Genomic DNA, 15,702 nt, shown 5'->3' on the forward strand with positions numbered 1-15,702 from the left:
TATTACAACCTCACTGAATTTTGTTTCTTCTCCTATCAATTACTGAAAGACAGACTCTGAAGTCTACAGTCTAGGACTGTCAGTTTCTTCATACAACCCTGTCTGATTTACTTGAAAATATTAAGGAAGGTGTTTATGTACACATTTACAGTACTTGGGTCTACTTGAAAACTGAAGTATGTAAAATACCTTTGTTGACTAATATTTTCATTCTTATTTTCATCTTTTGTCTTTTGTACATAGTTTATAAGATTCCTAGGGACAATTTCTTTTTTTGCCGCTAAGTTTCTGTTTCTTCCTTCCTCTGAAGAGGAAAGTTCTTACAGACGTCGTGGCTTTAGATGAAGTCTTCAGAGTGACTATTGTTCCATCAACATCCAGCAGCTAAAGGGAAAGTTTCTTTGCATCTTCCTATTTTTTAAAAAATAGCAGGCAGGACTCTGTAGAAGCCTTAACCCTCTTCTATCTTCTTCCTAGAAGGATCTTAATACTCACTGCACTTAGCCTTTTTCAATCCATCAGATTTCTCTAATGGAATGCTTGACCATTTTTTGTGGCATCCTTCTATTGAACAAAAGCTTGGGTCACAGCTTCTCCTTGACTGTCTGGCTCTTGATTGTTTGCTTGTCCCATGTTCCCAGTTTTGATGGCTTTAGAAGCCTTTCCTTTGTGTCCATTCAGACTTTTACTGTTATTGCATAAATATTTGATGTCTTTTCTAGTCTAACATCACTGTACCACCAGTGGGACTAGAGGTTCTCACTCTTGCTCGCATATAATTTAATATATAAATAGTATACAATTGTTTGTCCGTGGTCAAATGAATAAAACTGAGAATTACCTTGCCAGAGGAAATCAGTTGAGACAAATGTGAATAACACATGTAAATGCCATTGAAAGCATTTATTAGTTAGTAGTGATTAGAATGGGCATCTCTGCAGGGTGTGAATCAGATATCTTGAATAACATGTGCATAACCATTTTTTATCTATGAGCAATTCTGTTGCCTTTCTGTTTGTGATTGAAGATGTGAACATACTCAATTCACTATCCAATCACAGCTTGGAAAACAAAGAATCAGAAAAGACAGGTCCAGTATTTCTCACAATACCATACAAATTTATTACAGATAACTGAGAGATTCCTGTGCCTTGTCATTACCTAAAATTATGCCCTGGCAAGTCATGCAGAAAGGAGTTATTTGTCAGTTCTCCTTTGACATGCTTTTTGCTTTATCTTTGACTAAATTTTTGAGTGATATAATTTTGTCTTCTCTGTTGAATAAATAATTCCAAAGTTTACAAGGTTATTCATTAATAAATCATTTATCCTGATTAGAAAGCAGTAGCTATTAATTCAAAAATTTAAAGAGTCTTTTTGTGCCTTTTGAAACATTTAGAACAAGCCACATAGCTCCTCTCTTAACTCCCTTCCCATTGTATTAGCCTATTTTATTCCGGTAATAGGCTGCAGGAACCAGTAATGATGCTGGAAGTCATTAACACAATATAATCACAGCAGAAGATCAAGCTCATCTTCTTCTCTTTGCATTGTCAAGTGTTTCAATATTTTATTTCATAATGTGATGACCAGAACTGATCACAGTAATCTAAGTGTGGATCTGACTAATGTATTGTATAATCAAAGATTTCCTCTGGATGATTCGTTTACATTTTCTTGCTTGCCTATGTCACAGTCTAGTCACACTGGGATCTTCACATGACACTCTCTTTACTCCACAAGCTTATCAAGGAAGGAAGAAATTGTGACGAGGAAGAATGACAAAATGAGAGCTCACATCACACTGTCCTGTACCTTAGTTTCCATATGTAGAAAACTCTAATGGAGACTACACCTTAAACTGCTTATCATTCTGTTGCTAGAAGTGCAACTCAGTGATCCCTCTTCTGCAAATTACTCTCTTAGTCCCTTGGCTTCATTTTTTAATCTGCACATTCTACCTTTCCTCAGCTTAAACGTCACTTGAGATTTCCCACACAGGAAACCATGCTATACAGTGTAACACTTGAGCATCCTTTCCCATTCATTTTCTCTATTAAACTTCTAGAAAGAGGATAACAAGGCCAAAGCTTTGAGTTCAGTAACCAATGAGATTATATTTTAAAGTTACTGGCATGAACATGACTGAAATTATCACTTAACTAAGTGTAGAGTTTGGAAGAGGATCTAAACACTGACCAACTGTTCTGTCCAGAGAGTAGTAGGGCTTCATTGGCTATCTTGTGTCTACCATGATATATTATAGAGTTAACATCTCATAGGTACCCTGATTTGGGAATGCTGGGATTTAGGGAGCACATCCTATCGTCTGTACAGGATGAAACAAGCACAGCAGCCTTCAGAAAAATGCTTCACTTTATATCTATTTGTGCCTGCCTATCCTATTAGGGGTTCTAAGGATCCTTCCATCCCTGTTTATTTGTGTGTGTGTGTGTGTGTGTGTGTGTGTTTAAAGACTATAGATCAATGTGCTTTTTAAAGGGATCAACTAAATTAATTGTTTATGCTGAGACTATTTGCAGAAGCAACAATCTTCTCCAAAGGTACTAGTCAAGTGTCAGATGTTGGAGAACTATGTTAAGGGAACTTGAGAAGTTAGAAGATACAGTCTTTCTTCTGAAACATAGATGTTATGCATTGGTCCAACAAATATTTATTGAGTAATAAAAGGTCAATGTGAGTGAAATAATTATATTTACTTTTCATTCTCCTCTAAGCTTGTGTATAGTTTTTCGCATCCTTTGTGTATTCAGACCTCTGCAATGTGATATCTGCATTCTGTGTGCTCTTCCATGTGTGTTTTCTGCCTTCCTCGGAGCCTCTCTCCATTAATTTCTCATTCAGTCTCTTGGCCATGTCTTTTAATTTCTATTCCATTTTCTCAATTCAAACTTTGCTTGGGATTTCTCACATAGGAAGCCATACATATTCTGTTCCACTCCTGCCTTCCCGTCACACTTTTCAGGACCTTGATTAAAGCTTTAAGAAGAGTATGACAGAGGAGTCGTGTTTCTTTCTGGTCCATCTTTTGACAAGCATCCTCCTCCATTTCGATACTGGTGAAACATGAAGAGAAGGAAGAAGGAAGTTTAGATGAATAGAGACCTCAGTTCACAGTCTGTATTACAATAGCCATATGGGGGGGGGGTGACTCACATGTGAGTCAAAGCCATGGTGGATTCACGGTGTACAATTCACATAGTGAAATATCACACTATTGTCCTAGAGCTCTGTTGTACTATGTGCCTTACCATTTGTGCCTTAGTTTCCTGGTCTAGAACACGGAATTCTGTGCATGACTGCCTCAAGATTAAAATGTGTAAAAAGAATACACCTGGTTCCTGTAAACTAGGAACAATGATCTGAGAAATAATAATAGAATGTTTTAGTCTCAAACTAAAATAACAGAGACATAAAGGGATTAAAAAAAAACTGCTGGGGCCCTTTCAGTTAATGAGGGGCAGAGCAGAGCCCAGATCAACCAGCATTTATGCTTTCTCCACCACAGCATACAGCCATGAACAAAGTGAACAGCACCACTGTGATAGACAAAGGTCACATCAATGATATTTTACATGTCCCGAGTTAGTAATGATGAGCACTGTGTTATGATGTTATTAATTTTCAACCTCTATCCCTCACTTGGTAGAGTCTTTTCACAATTTCCCTCCCCAGCAGTTTCAATAAGATGCTTGAAAATTTGTTTTGCTTTGTTGCAGATAATATGCTTACTAAGAGGCATTGTTTTCTTTATGGGGCCTGTTCTCCTTCTAAATGTTCAATGCCTTTCTGATTTTATGGCTGAGAGTAGTTGATTGTTGACTCTGAACTCTTCCCTCCCACTCTCCAGGCTCTGCCTCCTGCCATCCAGATTTCTTTGCATTTAATTCCAGAAAAAGGTTAACTTGAATCCTTGAGATAGAAAATGCTTCGGAAAGCATGTACTAAAGTTACTTAGTGTTCCCTCCCACCCTCCTAAGTGTCCATTTTATGGACTATGATTTTTGCACAATAATATGATCTCCTTCAGCAGTCCCCAATAGCCTGGTTTGAGTTAGCTGATTAAAGTGACCAAAGATTTAGAATTTACAGGAGAAAATGAAAAAAAAAATAAGGGGCTGGATACAAGCTGATTAAATGTACTTCTTATTAGTTGGAGCCTCAGCTAGCAAAAACATAAAATGAAGCCATGAGTTGTGAGGGGATGAGACATAGAAGAGAGAGTGCTGTGGGTTCTCTGGGGTGGAGCGCTATTAACTTTTTGAGTATAATATAGATCCAAGTAAGGATTGTGGTCAGGATTGGAGATAGCAGGCTATAGGCTGTGACCAGAACTCTTCAGGCTGGATCAACTTGTAGTTACATAGATATGTTCCTCATGTGTTTCCAAAGAAACAGGAGCTAGGTCTTAACAGTAATTAGTGGCAATAATGTTTTTGTTTCCAACTAATTTTTTCTTTTCTATTTGTCTCTCATATATTACACCCCTTCAGTTTCCCTTTTCTCCCATATACCCATTCTTCCCTCCACTTCTCTGTCCCCCAATACACACTCCTCTCTGTCTCTGCCTCCCATCAGAAAAAAAGCAGACCTCCCAGGGACATAAATCAAACCCTGCATAACAAGCTACAATAAATTCAGGCAAATATCATCATATCAAGGAAGGACAAGGCACACCACTAGGAGAAATAGTGTCTCCCAAGTAGGCAAGAGTCAGTCAGGGACAGTACCTGCTCCAACTGTTAGGATTCCAACAAGAACATTAAACTACTCAGCCATAACATATGCAGAGAAGCTAGGTCAGACCCCTATAGGCTCCTGTGAGTCCCTACAAGTACCAATAAGTTCATTCTGTGGCTCATGTTCTTCTGTTCTTATGGGAGTCCTTGACCTGTCTGGTTTCTCAGATCCTTCCTCCCACTTCCCTGCAGGATACTTTTAATTTCTCCTTTCACCTGATTTTTATTCAGCCATCTTACTTACCCTGAGAGTGTTCTTTATTGTATTTGGTATGGGTGGTCATGGTTGGGGCAAGGCTAGAAACAGAGAGTGGGAGACAGAGAGAGAGAGAGAGAGAGAGAGAGAGAGAGAGAGAGAGAGAGAGAGAGAGAGAGATTGAATTCCCAGTGTAGCTTAGGCTTACCTTGGTCTTATAATCTTCCTACCTCATGTTGCAGAGAACTGTAATTAAAAATATATACCCCTAAGCTTGGCTACCATTAATATTTTTGGTGAAGTTTCTTCCAGTGATCTTGATTCTCACTGATTACACTTTCTAGGCTATGGCCCAAACTTGATTGTCTGAAGGGAGACAATCAGTTAGACAAATATCAGAGTGGTGGGCCTTGGAGTAAATGACATCAAAGACTTATAAAAAGCAATGGCTTCCTTAAGACATGCAATGGCGATCTCAGTTCTTGATTACAATAATGACTGGCAGTCTGTATTTATAAAAATAAAAATAGATTTATATTTGTCACCTTGCACAAAGCTCAAGTCCAAGTGAATCAAGGACTTCAACATAGAACCAGATACACATAATCTAATAGAAGAGAAAGTGAGGTTCTAAGGAACCTCAAACTCATGGGCACTGGGGAAATTCCTAAATAGAACTCCAAAGGCTCAGGCTCTAAGATCAAGAATCAATGAATGGGACCTCATGAACTGAAAAGCTTCTGTAAGGCAAAGGACATAACCAATAAGACAAATCAGCAACCTACAGACTGGGAAAGTCTCTTCACTAACCCCACATCTCATAGAGGGCTAATATCCAAAATATATAAAGAACTCAAGAAGCTAACTTCCAGAATACAAAGCAATCCAATGAGTAATGGGCATAGAACTAATCAGAAAACTCAAATCAGAGGAAACTGGAATGGCCAAGAAATACTTAAAGAACTGGTCAAAGTCCTTAGTGATTAGGGAAATGCAAATCAAAATGACTTTGAGATTCCACCTCATACCAATCAGAATGGCTAAGATCAAAAATTCAGGTGACAGCAAGAATGTGGAGAACTAGGAACACTCCTCCGTTGCTGGTAGGATTGCAAAATGGTACAACCACTCTGGAAATCAATCTGGAGTTTTCTCAATATATTGGAACTAGATCTACCTGAAGACCAAGCTATACCACTCCTGGGCATATATCCAAAAGATCTTCTATTATGGCACAAGGGCACATGCTCCACTATGTTCATATCAGCCTTGTTTGTGATAGCCAGAAGCTGGGAACAACCCAGATGTTTCACAACAGAAAAATGAATGCAGAAAATATGGTTCATTTACACAACGGAATATGATTTAGCTATTAAGAACAAGAACATCATTAGTTTTTCAGGCAAATGAATGGAACAAAAAAATATCATCCTGAGTTGGTACCTCAGACTCAAAAGGACATGCGCAGTGTGTACTCACTAATAAGTGGACATTAGCTGAGAACATATAGAATACCCAGGGCAAAATCCACAGCAACCAAGAAGGTTAACAAGCCAAAGGGCCCAAGTGAGGATGCTTCAATTCCGCTTGGGAGAAAGATGAAAGCAGAGGGTAGAAGGAGAGAAGGAACTGGATGAAAGAAGGGTAGAAGGGGCAAGGGAAAAAGGAAACATGATAAGGTATTGGGCAGACCTGGAGTGAATCCCTAAGGGCCAGTAAAATGAATGAAAGCCTACAACCTTTGGAGTTGGGAAGTAGGTTGAACGCCCTAGGATGTACCAGAGACTGGGAGGTGAATCTCAAGACTCAATAGAAGGAACCTTAGATGAAATAAATGTCCAGCAGTGGGGAGAGGGAACTTTTAGAATCTACCTCCAGTAGAAAGACAGGACATCAAGTGGAGGCATGGGGTTGACATCCCACGGTCAAAATCTCTGACCCAGAATTGTTCCCATCTTTAAAAACTTCAGGGACAAAAATGGAGCAGATCTTAAGGGAAAGGAGGCTCAGTAATTGGCCCAAATTGGGACCAAGGGGAGGCTCCAAGGCCTGACACTATTACTCATGCTATGGTGTGCTTACAGACCAGAACCTAGCATTGCTGCTCTCTGAGAGGCCCAACAAGCAGCTGCCTGACACAGAGGCAGATACTTACACACAACAAAGGTCTGAAGTAAGGAACCCTTGTCGTCTAATTAGGGAAAGGCTGGAAGAAGTTGAGGAGCAGGGCGATCCCATAGGAAGACCAGCAGTCTCAACTAATCTGGATACCTGAGGTCTCTCAGACACTGAGCCACTAACCAGGCAGTATACACTAGCTGGTTTGAGGCCTCTGACATATATAGGAAAAGACTGTCTGATCTGGCTTCAATGAGAAAAGATACACCTAACCCTTGAAAGACTTGAGCCCCCAAGGGAATAGGGAGGCCTGGTGATGTCTGGGGATATGAAGACATTCCCTTAGAGACAGGGGAGGAGTAATAGGATGAGTAACTGTCAACTGTTGGAGGGCATAACAGGAGGGGGATAACAACTGAATTGTAAAAAAAAAAAAAAAAAAAAAAAAAAAAAAAAAAGATTTAATATAATTAAACAAACAAAATAATGAAAGATAGCCTGGTGGGAAAGCAACTCCAAATTTTCACTACTGATGAAGAAACTTATGTAGCTAGTACCTGCATCTTCAAAGGAGGACTTTTGTTTTCTTTATTCATGAATAGCAGGGTTTCTGACTAGAAAAAAACAATGGCATTTGCTTAGTGTCTGAACAATCTGGAGGTTAATTTCAAATACTTTACCTGTACTGTATTCATTATGAGTTCAAGCTGAAATATCTCCTGAAGGCTGAGATGTAGACCATCATGCTTGGGCTACATCAGAGCAATATTCACAGTCCAGTCTTTGAGAAGTGTCTGTATCTTGAGGGCTTGATCGGTGCTATAATCCACCCATTGATGGATTTGAAATAGAACATCTGTTAGGAGATATTGGGAACTTAAATCTAGTTAATATAATTGGTCATTGAGGACTGGTGTTGGTGAATATATACTGTACTGCCCTTCTTGTCTGTCTTTTTGATATTTACATCTATCCCAGATGGATTGTCCTCTGACACAGTTTCTATCACCATGATATTCTACTTTCCAGAAATAGCTGCAAAGTACCAAAACCAACTATTTAAAGTTATGGGCTCAAATAAACATTTCCTCCTTATTTTTCTCCCTTGAGATTTTTGTCACAACAACAACAACAACAAAAAAAAAACCTTACTGATAAATAACAATATAAGTTATAAATTCTTTTCCAGAAAGATGAATCAGTACTTGCAAGAATGTGGGAAAACATGGTTGTTGGGATAACCACATTGACACTATAGGTAATTTGAGGAGACCCTGTGCTGTGACCATGCTGAGAATAAATGGACATTGCTGTGAACACATCAAGGTTAGTCATCAATGCCTAGACTGAAAGGCATATAAAGAAGCCTGGCTATGCCTCAGTGAGAGAGGCAGATTGGTCTAAATTCCTCTGACTAGCGAGTTGAGTTTGGATGAAGTCCCTAGAGGTGTAAGATTTCATCAAGTTAAAAGAAGGCAATGCATTCATCATATATATTCAAAAAGGATTTGTTCCAAGGCCCCTTATTATGTTCCTTAGCTATCAAATTTTACACATGGATGGGTAAATCCCTTTTATAAAATAGCATATTATTTGCATACAGCCCATGCAAATTCCACCTTAACATATAAGTTCTCTGTAGATTACTTACAATGTGTATTACAATGTAAATGCTATGTAAATAATGGTTGTACTCTATTATTTAGGAGATAGATACAAGAAAAAATAGTGTGTGCACATTCAGTCTTGACATATCCTAAGTCTAACTATGCTTCTGGTCTGAGTTTGATTTAATCTTCACATATACACAGAGGGCCAATACATTTGCTCAGTAGTTGGATAAAATTTTGTAAACCATTTTTTTCCACTGGTCTCTGAGAAAGTAACACTTCTTTTGTGAAAAGGTCAGCTTGCTCTCAGCATCTGGTACAAATGTAAAGGTTCAAACTTTCTCATGGCAAAACAGGAAATACCAAAAACTAGGCACAGTAATTCATATCCCCAATTCCAGCACTCTGTAGGTGGAGAGAGGAGACTCCTTGGCTACCTACTGAGTCTAAGTCTAGCCCAGAATACATGAGCTCATGTCCAAAATAAATACAGAAAAATCAAAACACAATACAGATAGTTTCTGCCACTGTGGTCAGTCACATTCATTACCACCTTTCTGTCAATGCTTTGTTGAACCCTGCATCAAGAATGCATTTTATATTATTCGAAGACTTTCTTAGTTACTCTCTGGCACAGTTAATCACGTTGGAGTTCCAGTAGCACTCTGTGCTGCTGCCTAAAAAAAATGCTGTCTTCAGTGAACTTACATACTTGTTCTCTCATTACATTAGCAGCCTCCACCTTGAGAAAAGACTGTGTTTTATACCAGTTATTTCCCAGAGCACCCATCTTAATACCTTGAATGGAGTATGCCCTTGACCAAATATTGACTGATTGAATATCCATTTCCAGATCTTTTCAATCTTTATAAGTAGACTCTAGCCATAAAGAAACAGTGCATACAAATTGAGTAGCAATTTATCAACAACCTCACCAGTGGTTTGGGAGAGTAAATGACCTTTTCCAGTGCTCAGAGCTTTCCCCACTCCCTATTGTTTAAGGAGAATTTTAACAACAGCAGTATTGAAGGGTCTGTACATAGGTGCTTTCTGCATCGAATGTGTGTGCCTTGCACAGGTTGTGGACAGATTTACACCTAGTTTCCAGGACAGCCTGGGAAGCTATTGCTCAAGGCTCTGGAATGTTTTACAGAATCAAAAGAGAAGCTTGAGATCTGACAAAACCAAGCTGAGAAAATGATCTATGTCTTGTGGCCTAATAGATTATAAACAGCCCGGAGTCTAGAAGCCTGAAAAGCTGTGTGTCCCTGACAGATAGCTTCAATTTTCTAGAACTGTCCTCTAGAATAGATTGGCATGTCTGTTCTGTGTTTATTCTCTATTTCAAAGCCTCCCAGTCTCATTACCTTTTTCTGTGACTGTCCCTAGTGTGACTAGTTCTGGTGGTTCTGAGTGTTCTGTTGCTGGGGCAAGCTGAGTACACAGCTTCTAGTTCCATGGTAAAATAGAGAAACTGGAGATTATGGCCCAGAATGCACATCACCAACATTCTAAGCACTTGCTAATGGAATAACTAACTACTAATTAAGGGAGGGAAAGGTAGAAAAGAAGTCTTTTTCTACCTTTCTCTTTGCTTTGTCAGTACTTTCTCTTTGCTGGGTTCTTATAATCCAAGCAATACTCACATGTAACCCTTTTACTATGGCTCTGCTTTTGAGAAATGTAGGTGGAGATACATCAATGTTTCCATACCACAAACTAAACAAATAAAATACCTGATAGAAAGCATAAAGAGAGCAAGCTGGCTATATTTTCAGTAATAAAAACAGGACACGGTAAATATCATCAAATCACCTCTAAAAGGTTTGAAAGTTTCAGTGAGCTGTATTTGATGGGCTTCAATCCAAACGTGCCAGTGGTTCAAAAGACTGTTGTTTGTAATCACCAGGGTCCTGTATTCCCTTGGGGTGCTGCAACTCTGGCCTTAGTGAGTAGAACTGGCTAGAAATCACAACAGGGATTGTAATCACAACAGCCAAATTAACCCAGGCTGACCACATTGCTCCGTGCCCCAGGAAAGGTTCTGGAAACTGCGAAAGGAAGGCTCACTAATAGAAAATAACCAAGAGGCTAGAGAGAGAGAGAGAGAGAGAGAGAGAGAGAGAGAGAGAGAGAGAGATTATTTTTGAACTTTTAAAGAGAACATTATAAATAGAAAGGAAAGTAGAAAAGCAGAAATTAAAAACAATAAAAATAAAGGCAAGTTGACAGTGGCCCTGTTAATATGACAATTTCAGTACTGCTAAGGCTGAACCTTATAGGCATAATAGCTGAGTCCCAGCAAAACAGCCAAGGACCATGGGGTTGGGGCACTTAGTCACAATGGCATTTTAGGTTAAACAATCATTGACTCAGCAGTGAAAAATGAGATAAATTAAAATTATTTTCTTCACAATGGCCAAGGGGCTTGGCAAGTAATATATTGACGAAATTTCCTGGACATAATAGGCTACATTAATTTTCAACTGCAAAACAATTCCTTCAGCATTATTTTTCAAGGAAAGAGAAAAGAAGAGAGAAGGAAACCAGCTTGTGACCTGCACTATTTACTTCCAGCCTAAATGAGAAAACACACTTCAAAGGGGAGATTAAGAAGGATGTATGGAGAAGCAGAGCTGAATTCTGACTGTAAAGAATTCAAGTTAATTGGTTACCCATTTGCCTGTTCGACATGGTCAGTATTAATCTGAGAACAATAGAAGCAACAGTTATGAAAATCATTACAGTGTGAAGCAGGTGCTAAGCCTTCTGCTAAATAACTCACCTTTGTTTGCAATACAGAACTGGGCTAGGCTAGGTTGGTAGAATAGCCCAGACCCATCTTCATGCAGGATGTTCAGTGGGTACTTTAGTTGCAATTCTTCATGTTCTCGGCAAAGCAGAACAAATGGAGCCGTGCCGTGTATTAAGAAGACGGTTCTTCAAGTGAGTGACAAATAGGAACAAAGCCCCTCTTCCTTTTCCTCTAACAGTTTCACAACTTCCTAGCAGACAGTTTCTGTCTCCACAACCCACTCTTTTGCAGGCCTAGTGTGAAGGCAGCCACAGATTGCCTGTCAATTAGCAAACTTGGTAAAAACTTTATTTATGGACACTGAAATTAAATTGCTTATAATTTCCCTGTGTCCCTGTGTACTATTCTCACAGTTTAACAGTGTTTCCAGCCATTTAAGAATAGGAAAGGCCTCCTCTTAGCTCTCATTCTGGAAATAAAAAACCAGAAGGTAGACACCTTATGTAATTTCTTTTGTTATCAGGAGTAAGGAACTTTGGTTTGATGGACAATTGCTTTCAGATACCTGAACCACTGTCGCTCCCTGTCTTTCAGCAATCTACAATGTGATGGCTCCAGACCAAATATACTTCTAAGTTTAATTTTTATTACGAACTTTCTCAAAGTATTTTCTATATCTTGAAAATCAGAAAAAAATTTAACCCTAACTTGTATACTTGCTGGTTTGTACAACGTAAAACTTTCTTCTGTAGTTAAGTTATTAGGTTATATGTAACATGTGAAAAGACTTAGTTTTTTATGAACATATTACAACTTTAAGGATGTCCATGTTGTCCTTTTTGTTGTCTTAGTTTTTTGATACTGTGATAAAGTAGCTGAGTAAAACAATTTAAAGAAGAAGGGATTTATTTTGTTCATAGTTTCAGAGAAAGGGCAACTAGTTCCATTATTTTGATGGGAGAGTGTCATAGTGACAGATTTCGGAGGGAGGAATAGCCAAATTTTCTGTCTTCAAGGAGGATGTGGGGAGATCAGAGTGGACCAAGACATAGTCGACATGTCACAAACAATCAAACCATTTTCCAGTTATGTCTCACCTTACGTTTCCATCATCTCAAAATATCCCATCAAATTATGAACTTATCCATAAAGTAGCACATGAAAGAGGCCACAGCGCTCATGATACTCTCATATCTCCAAAGTCCATCATCTGGTAAGAAGTCATTAGCTTTTTAGCAAATGGCTTTGGGAGAGAACATTGTAGAACCAAACCACAGTAGCTTCCATGCAATGTAATGACGGACATATGTTTATGATGCCCAGTAAAAAATGTTGGTAGGCACTGTATCCCCTGGGAACTGCTCAGACATGTCAAGTCGCCCTAAGTGCTAGACATGAATCTAGAGCCAGTACCCTATTCCACCTAGCCTCAGGTAGTTACTAACCTTGAGCATCTGTGGCTAGGTATTATGGAGAGACTAACATTATATTTGCTTCTAGATGTAGACAAAACAGTTGATTTCTGTAAATTTTAGCTTCCTCTTCTCTTTTCCTTTCCTCATGTCTTCTCTTTGGTAGTATTCAATTTCCATTTCCTTTTTCCTCAAAGTTCTAGCACCTTCCATGACCATATCACTACTTCAATAATCCTACTGCAATAAAACATCTGTTTTTGCATATACTTGGAAGGAGGAATATGAGTGATTTGAAAATGGAAACTAAACTTACAGTTAAAATTATAAACTCCAAGAACTGAAATTTAGGAAGTTAACACTCCTATTTGTCTGACTCCTCTCTAGCTGTTGTAATCAAATGTCATGCATCATACGTCTTAGGGATAACAGTCTATAATTCTGGAGACAGGAGTCCAAAGACATTGTCCTAAGAGATTCCATCTCTGGTTCACAGTGTTGAAAGCTGGCTTCTGGCATCATCTCACCCTTTTCCTAGTATGAATTTATCTTCTCCCCATCTTTTCCTTTCTTATTACCATCTCCTTGGTGATCTGTACTTCAGCTTTTGAATGTAAGAGAACATAACTCTCAGTTCATTGCAGGAAGCTACATACAGTATGTAGCTTCCTGCAATACACGTCATGTATGTATTTTTCTGTGAAAAGACAGTAAAAATGACTATTCAAACTAACTTGTATTGCCAATACCTTCTTTGGTTGACTTGGATCTCACCTTCAAAATTAAGGTGCTATTGATGATCAGGAGACTATTATTGTTAATATTATTTTATGTTTGAAAGTATAAAACTTCTCTTTCTCACTTTTCACTAAAAATAACACACATAAATATGTATATGTCACTACTATATAGATATGCATGTTGTAAATATAAGCATGTATGTGCGAGTATTTTATTATATTACATTTTATGTATATAGTTATGTTATTTTTACAACAGTACCTCCCTGTTCTTCTGAGAATTCTCTTTCTCTTGATGAGTCAAACACCTTCTCATTGACCAGTGCATAGTGTTCACTTTAGTCAGGTCTGTTATTAGCCATAGCCTTCTATCTGCATCAAGTCACATCTCCTGCAGTCCTCATGAGATCTTATTGCTAAGGAGGCTCTGAGGCCACATTGTTAATCTGATATCAGTTGACATTTGTGTTAGTGGACTGCCTTTCTGCTGGACTCTATCAGTACCAGCCTACACAATGTTAGCCTTTTGTATGATGACTCTGTAACTGCATCCACAGCACCAAATCATTTAGATTTCCTGGAACCAAATTGCTTTCCAAAACTCCAAAGCATGGAGCTGCTGTACTTATTGATTTCTTGTTTGTTAGTGGCTAGTGATGAGGAGTTCCAGACAGAAGCAGGCTTGTGACAGGCACACCCCTTCACATCTGTGAGATTCTGGGGTCATCCTCACTGCCTTTTGCTGTGGGTTTTACCCTCTCTACACAGTGCTAAACTGATACCAGCAGTTAGAGACCTACTGTGCCTGTTATCACCTTCAAGTCTTTGTTCTTTGTTAAGTATGAAAATAGTTGCGCTCAGCCAACTAAGCAAATATAGCCTTCTCTGGTAAGGCCAAACTGAAGGGTGTGTCTGTCTTCTAGCTTAAGTGTCTCCAGAAAAAAGAGCAGAAGATCCCCAGCCAGTCAGACATTCTAATATTTCTCTGTGCTTTCAGTTTTCCTTTTTTTTTTTAAAAATGTCTGGTTCAAAGGAAGCAGGACAGTAATTGATCATTCTTTATGTTTCCTCATTTTATTAAGATTTGGAGGCAACAAATATGTGGTCTGAGCTTAGTCACAGTTCACTGGGTTCTAAGTAAAAGTACTGTATTGATGCATCTTCACAGAAATCATAGTTTCCTGCAAGGTAAATAATTATTGGCAGCCTTATTGTTTTAATTGTTTTATATTTCTTAAGGTTAAATTTGATTTTTTTTTAGTTTGATCCTTGTATTTAATTTAGAAATTTGTTCCATGGATCACCTAATATGTATATCATCTTCACCGTCTACCCCCTCCAACTCCTCCTGTTTCTCCAACTACCATGCTCAAAATTGCAATCTTTTCTTTGGTATTTACTTTTTATATGTAGTCTGTTCTCAGCATATAGAATACATACACACATGGACACACACACACACACACACACACACACACACACACACACACATATATATATATATTCATATTCTAAGTCCAATTATTATTGTCATTTTGTATAGTCAGGGCTCACTACTTAGAATTAGGGTCTTATACACTTACCTGCAAAAAATATATGAATCTGAAAGTACACATGAACTACCTATAGCTGTTCCTCCAACCATACTGGCATGTTGACTATTATAGTCTTTGCAGATCTAGTGCTGACACATATTTTGAGAGTTCACTGGAGCAATATGCCTTCCCAGAAAACACAGAAAAAAACCCCTGCCACACAGTACATTTATTTGAAGCATATATTAGAACACTAGGAAGAAGGCTAAGAGCAGTCAGAGGAGAGGTGGTGAAAAAAGACAGTATATGTAATCTATCCATTCCTCATCCCTGCTTAGAAACATCACAGGCAAGCTCATTCACTGTGCACAATTAATGCCTGCTTGCTTTTTTAAAAACATGCATTAGAGAGTAATGACATAAGCCTGTCAGAGAATGAAGATTATAAATGTTTATGACACTCTTTCTACAGTGGAACATATTATTCAAGTCACTTGAATCCATGTTTATGAGCCATATTTGACTTAGAATAAGCCATTTTTAATTCTATACATCACACAGTTATTTCTTCTGTTA

General features: G+C 38.4%; 1 long non-coding RNA gene across 2 annotated transcripts; it reads right to left on the reverse strand.

Moving 5' to 3' along the window:
• Positions 1-397: 397 nt before the first annotated feature.
• LOC143434357 (uncharacterized) lies at positions 398-11,614 on the reverse strand. 2 transcript variants are annotated; one of them, XR_013103808.1, is made up of 3 exons: positions 11,470-11,614; positions 7,755-7,893; positions 398-3,077 (listed from the first exon to the last, which is right to left on the reverse strand). It is a non-coding gene; the product is annotated as an uncharacterized LOC143434357 (long non-coding RNA). The 2 variants fall into 2 exon arrangements; XR_013103807.1 differs by having other exon boundaries at positions 7,755-7,930.
• Positions 11,615-15,702: the final 4,088 nt, after the last annotated feature.

This window comes from Arvicanthis niloticus, chromosome 14 (assembly GCF_011762505.2).
Source record: "Arvicanthis niloticus isolate mArvNil1 chromosome 14, mArvNil1.pat.X, whole genome shotgun sequence".
NCBI lineage: Eukaryota > Metazoa > Chordata > Mammalia > Rodentia > Muridae > Arvicanthis > Arvicanthis niloticus.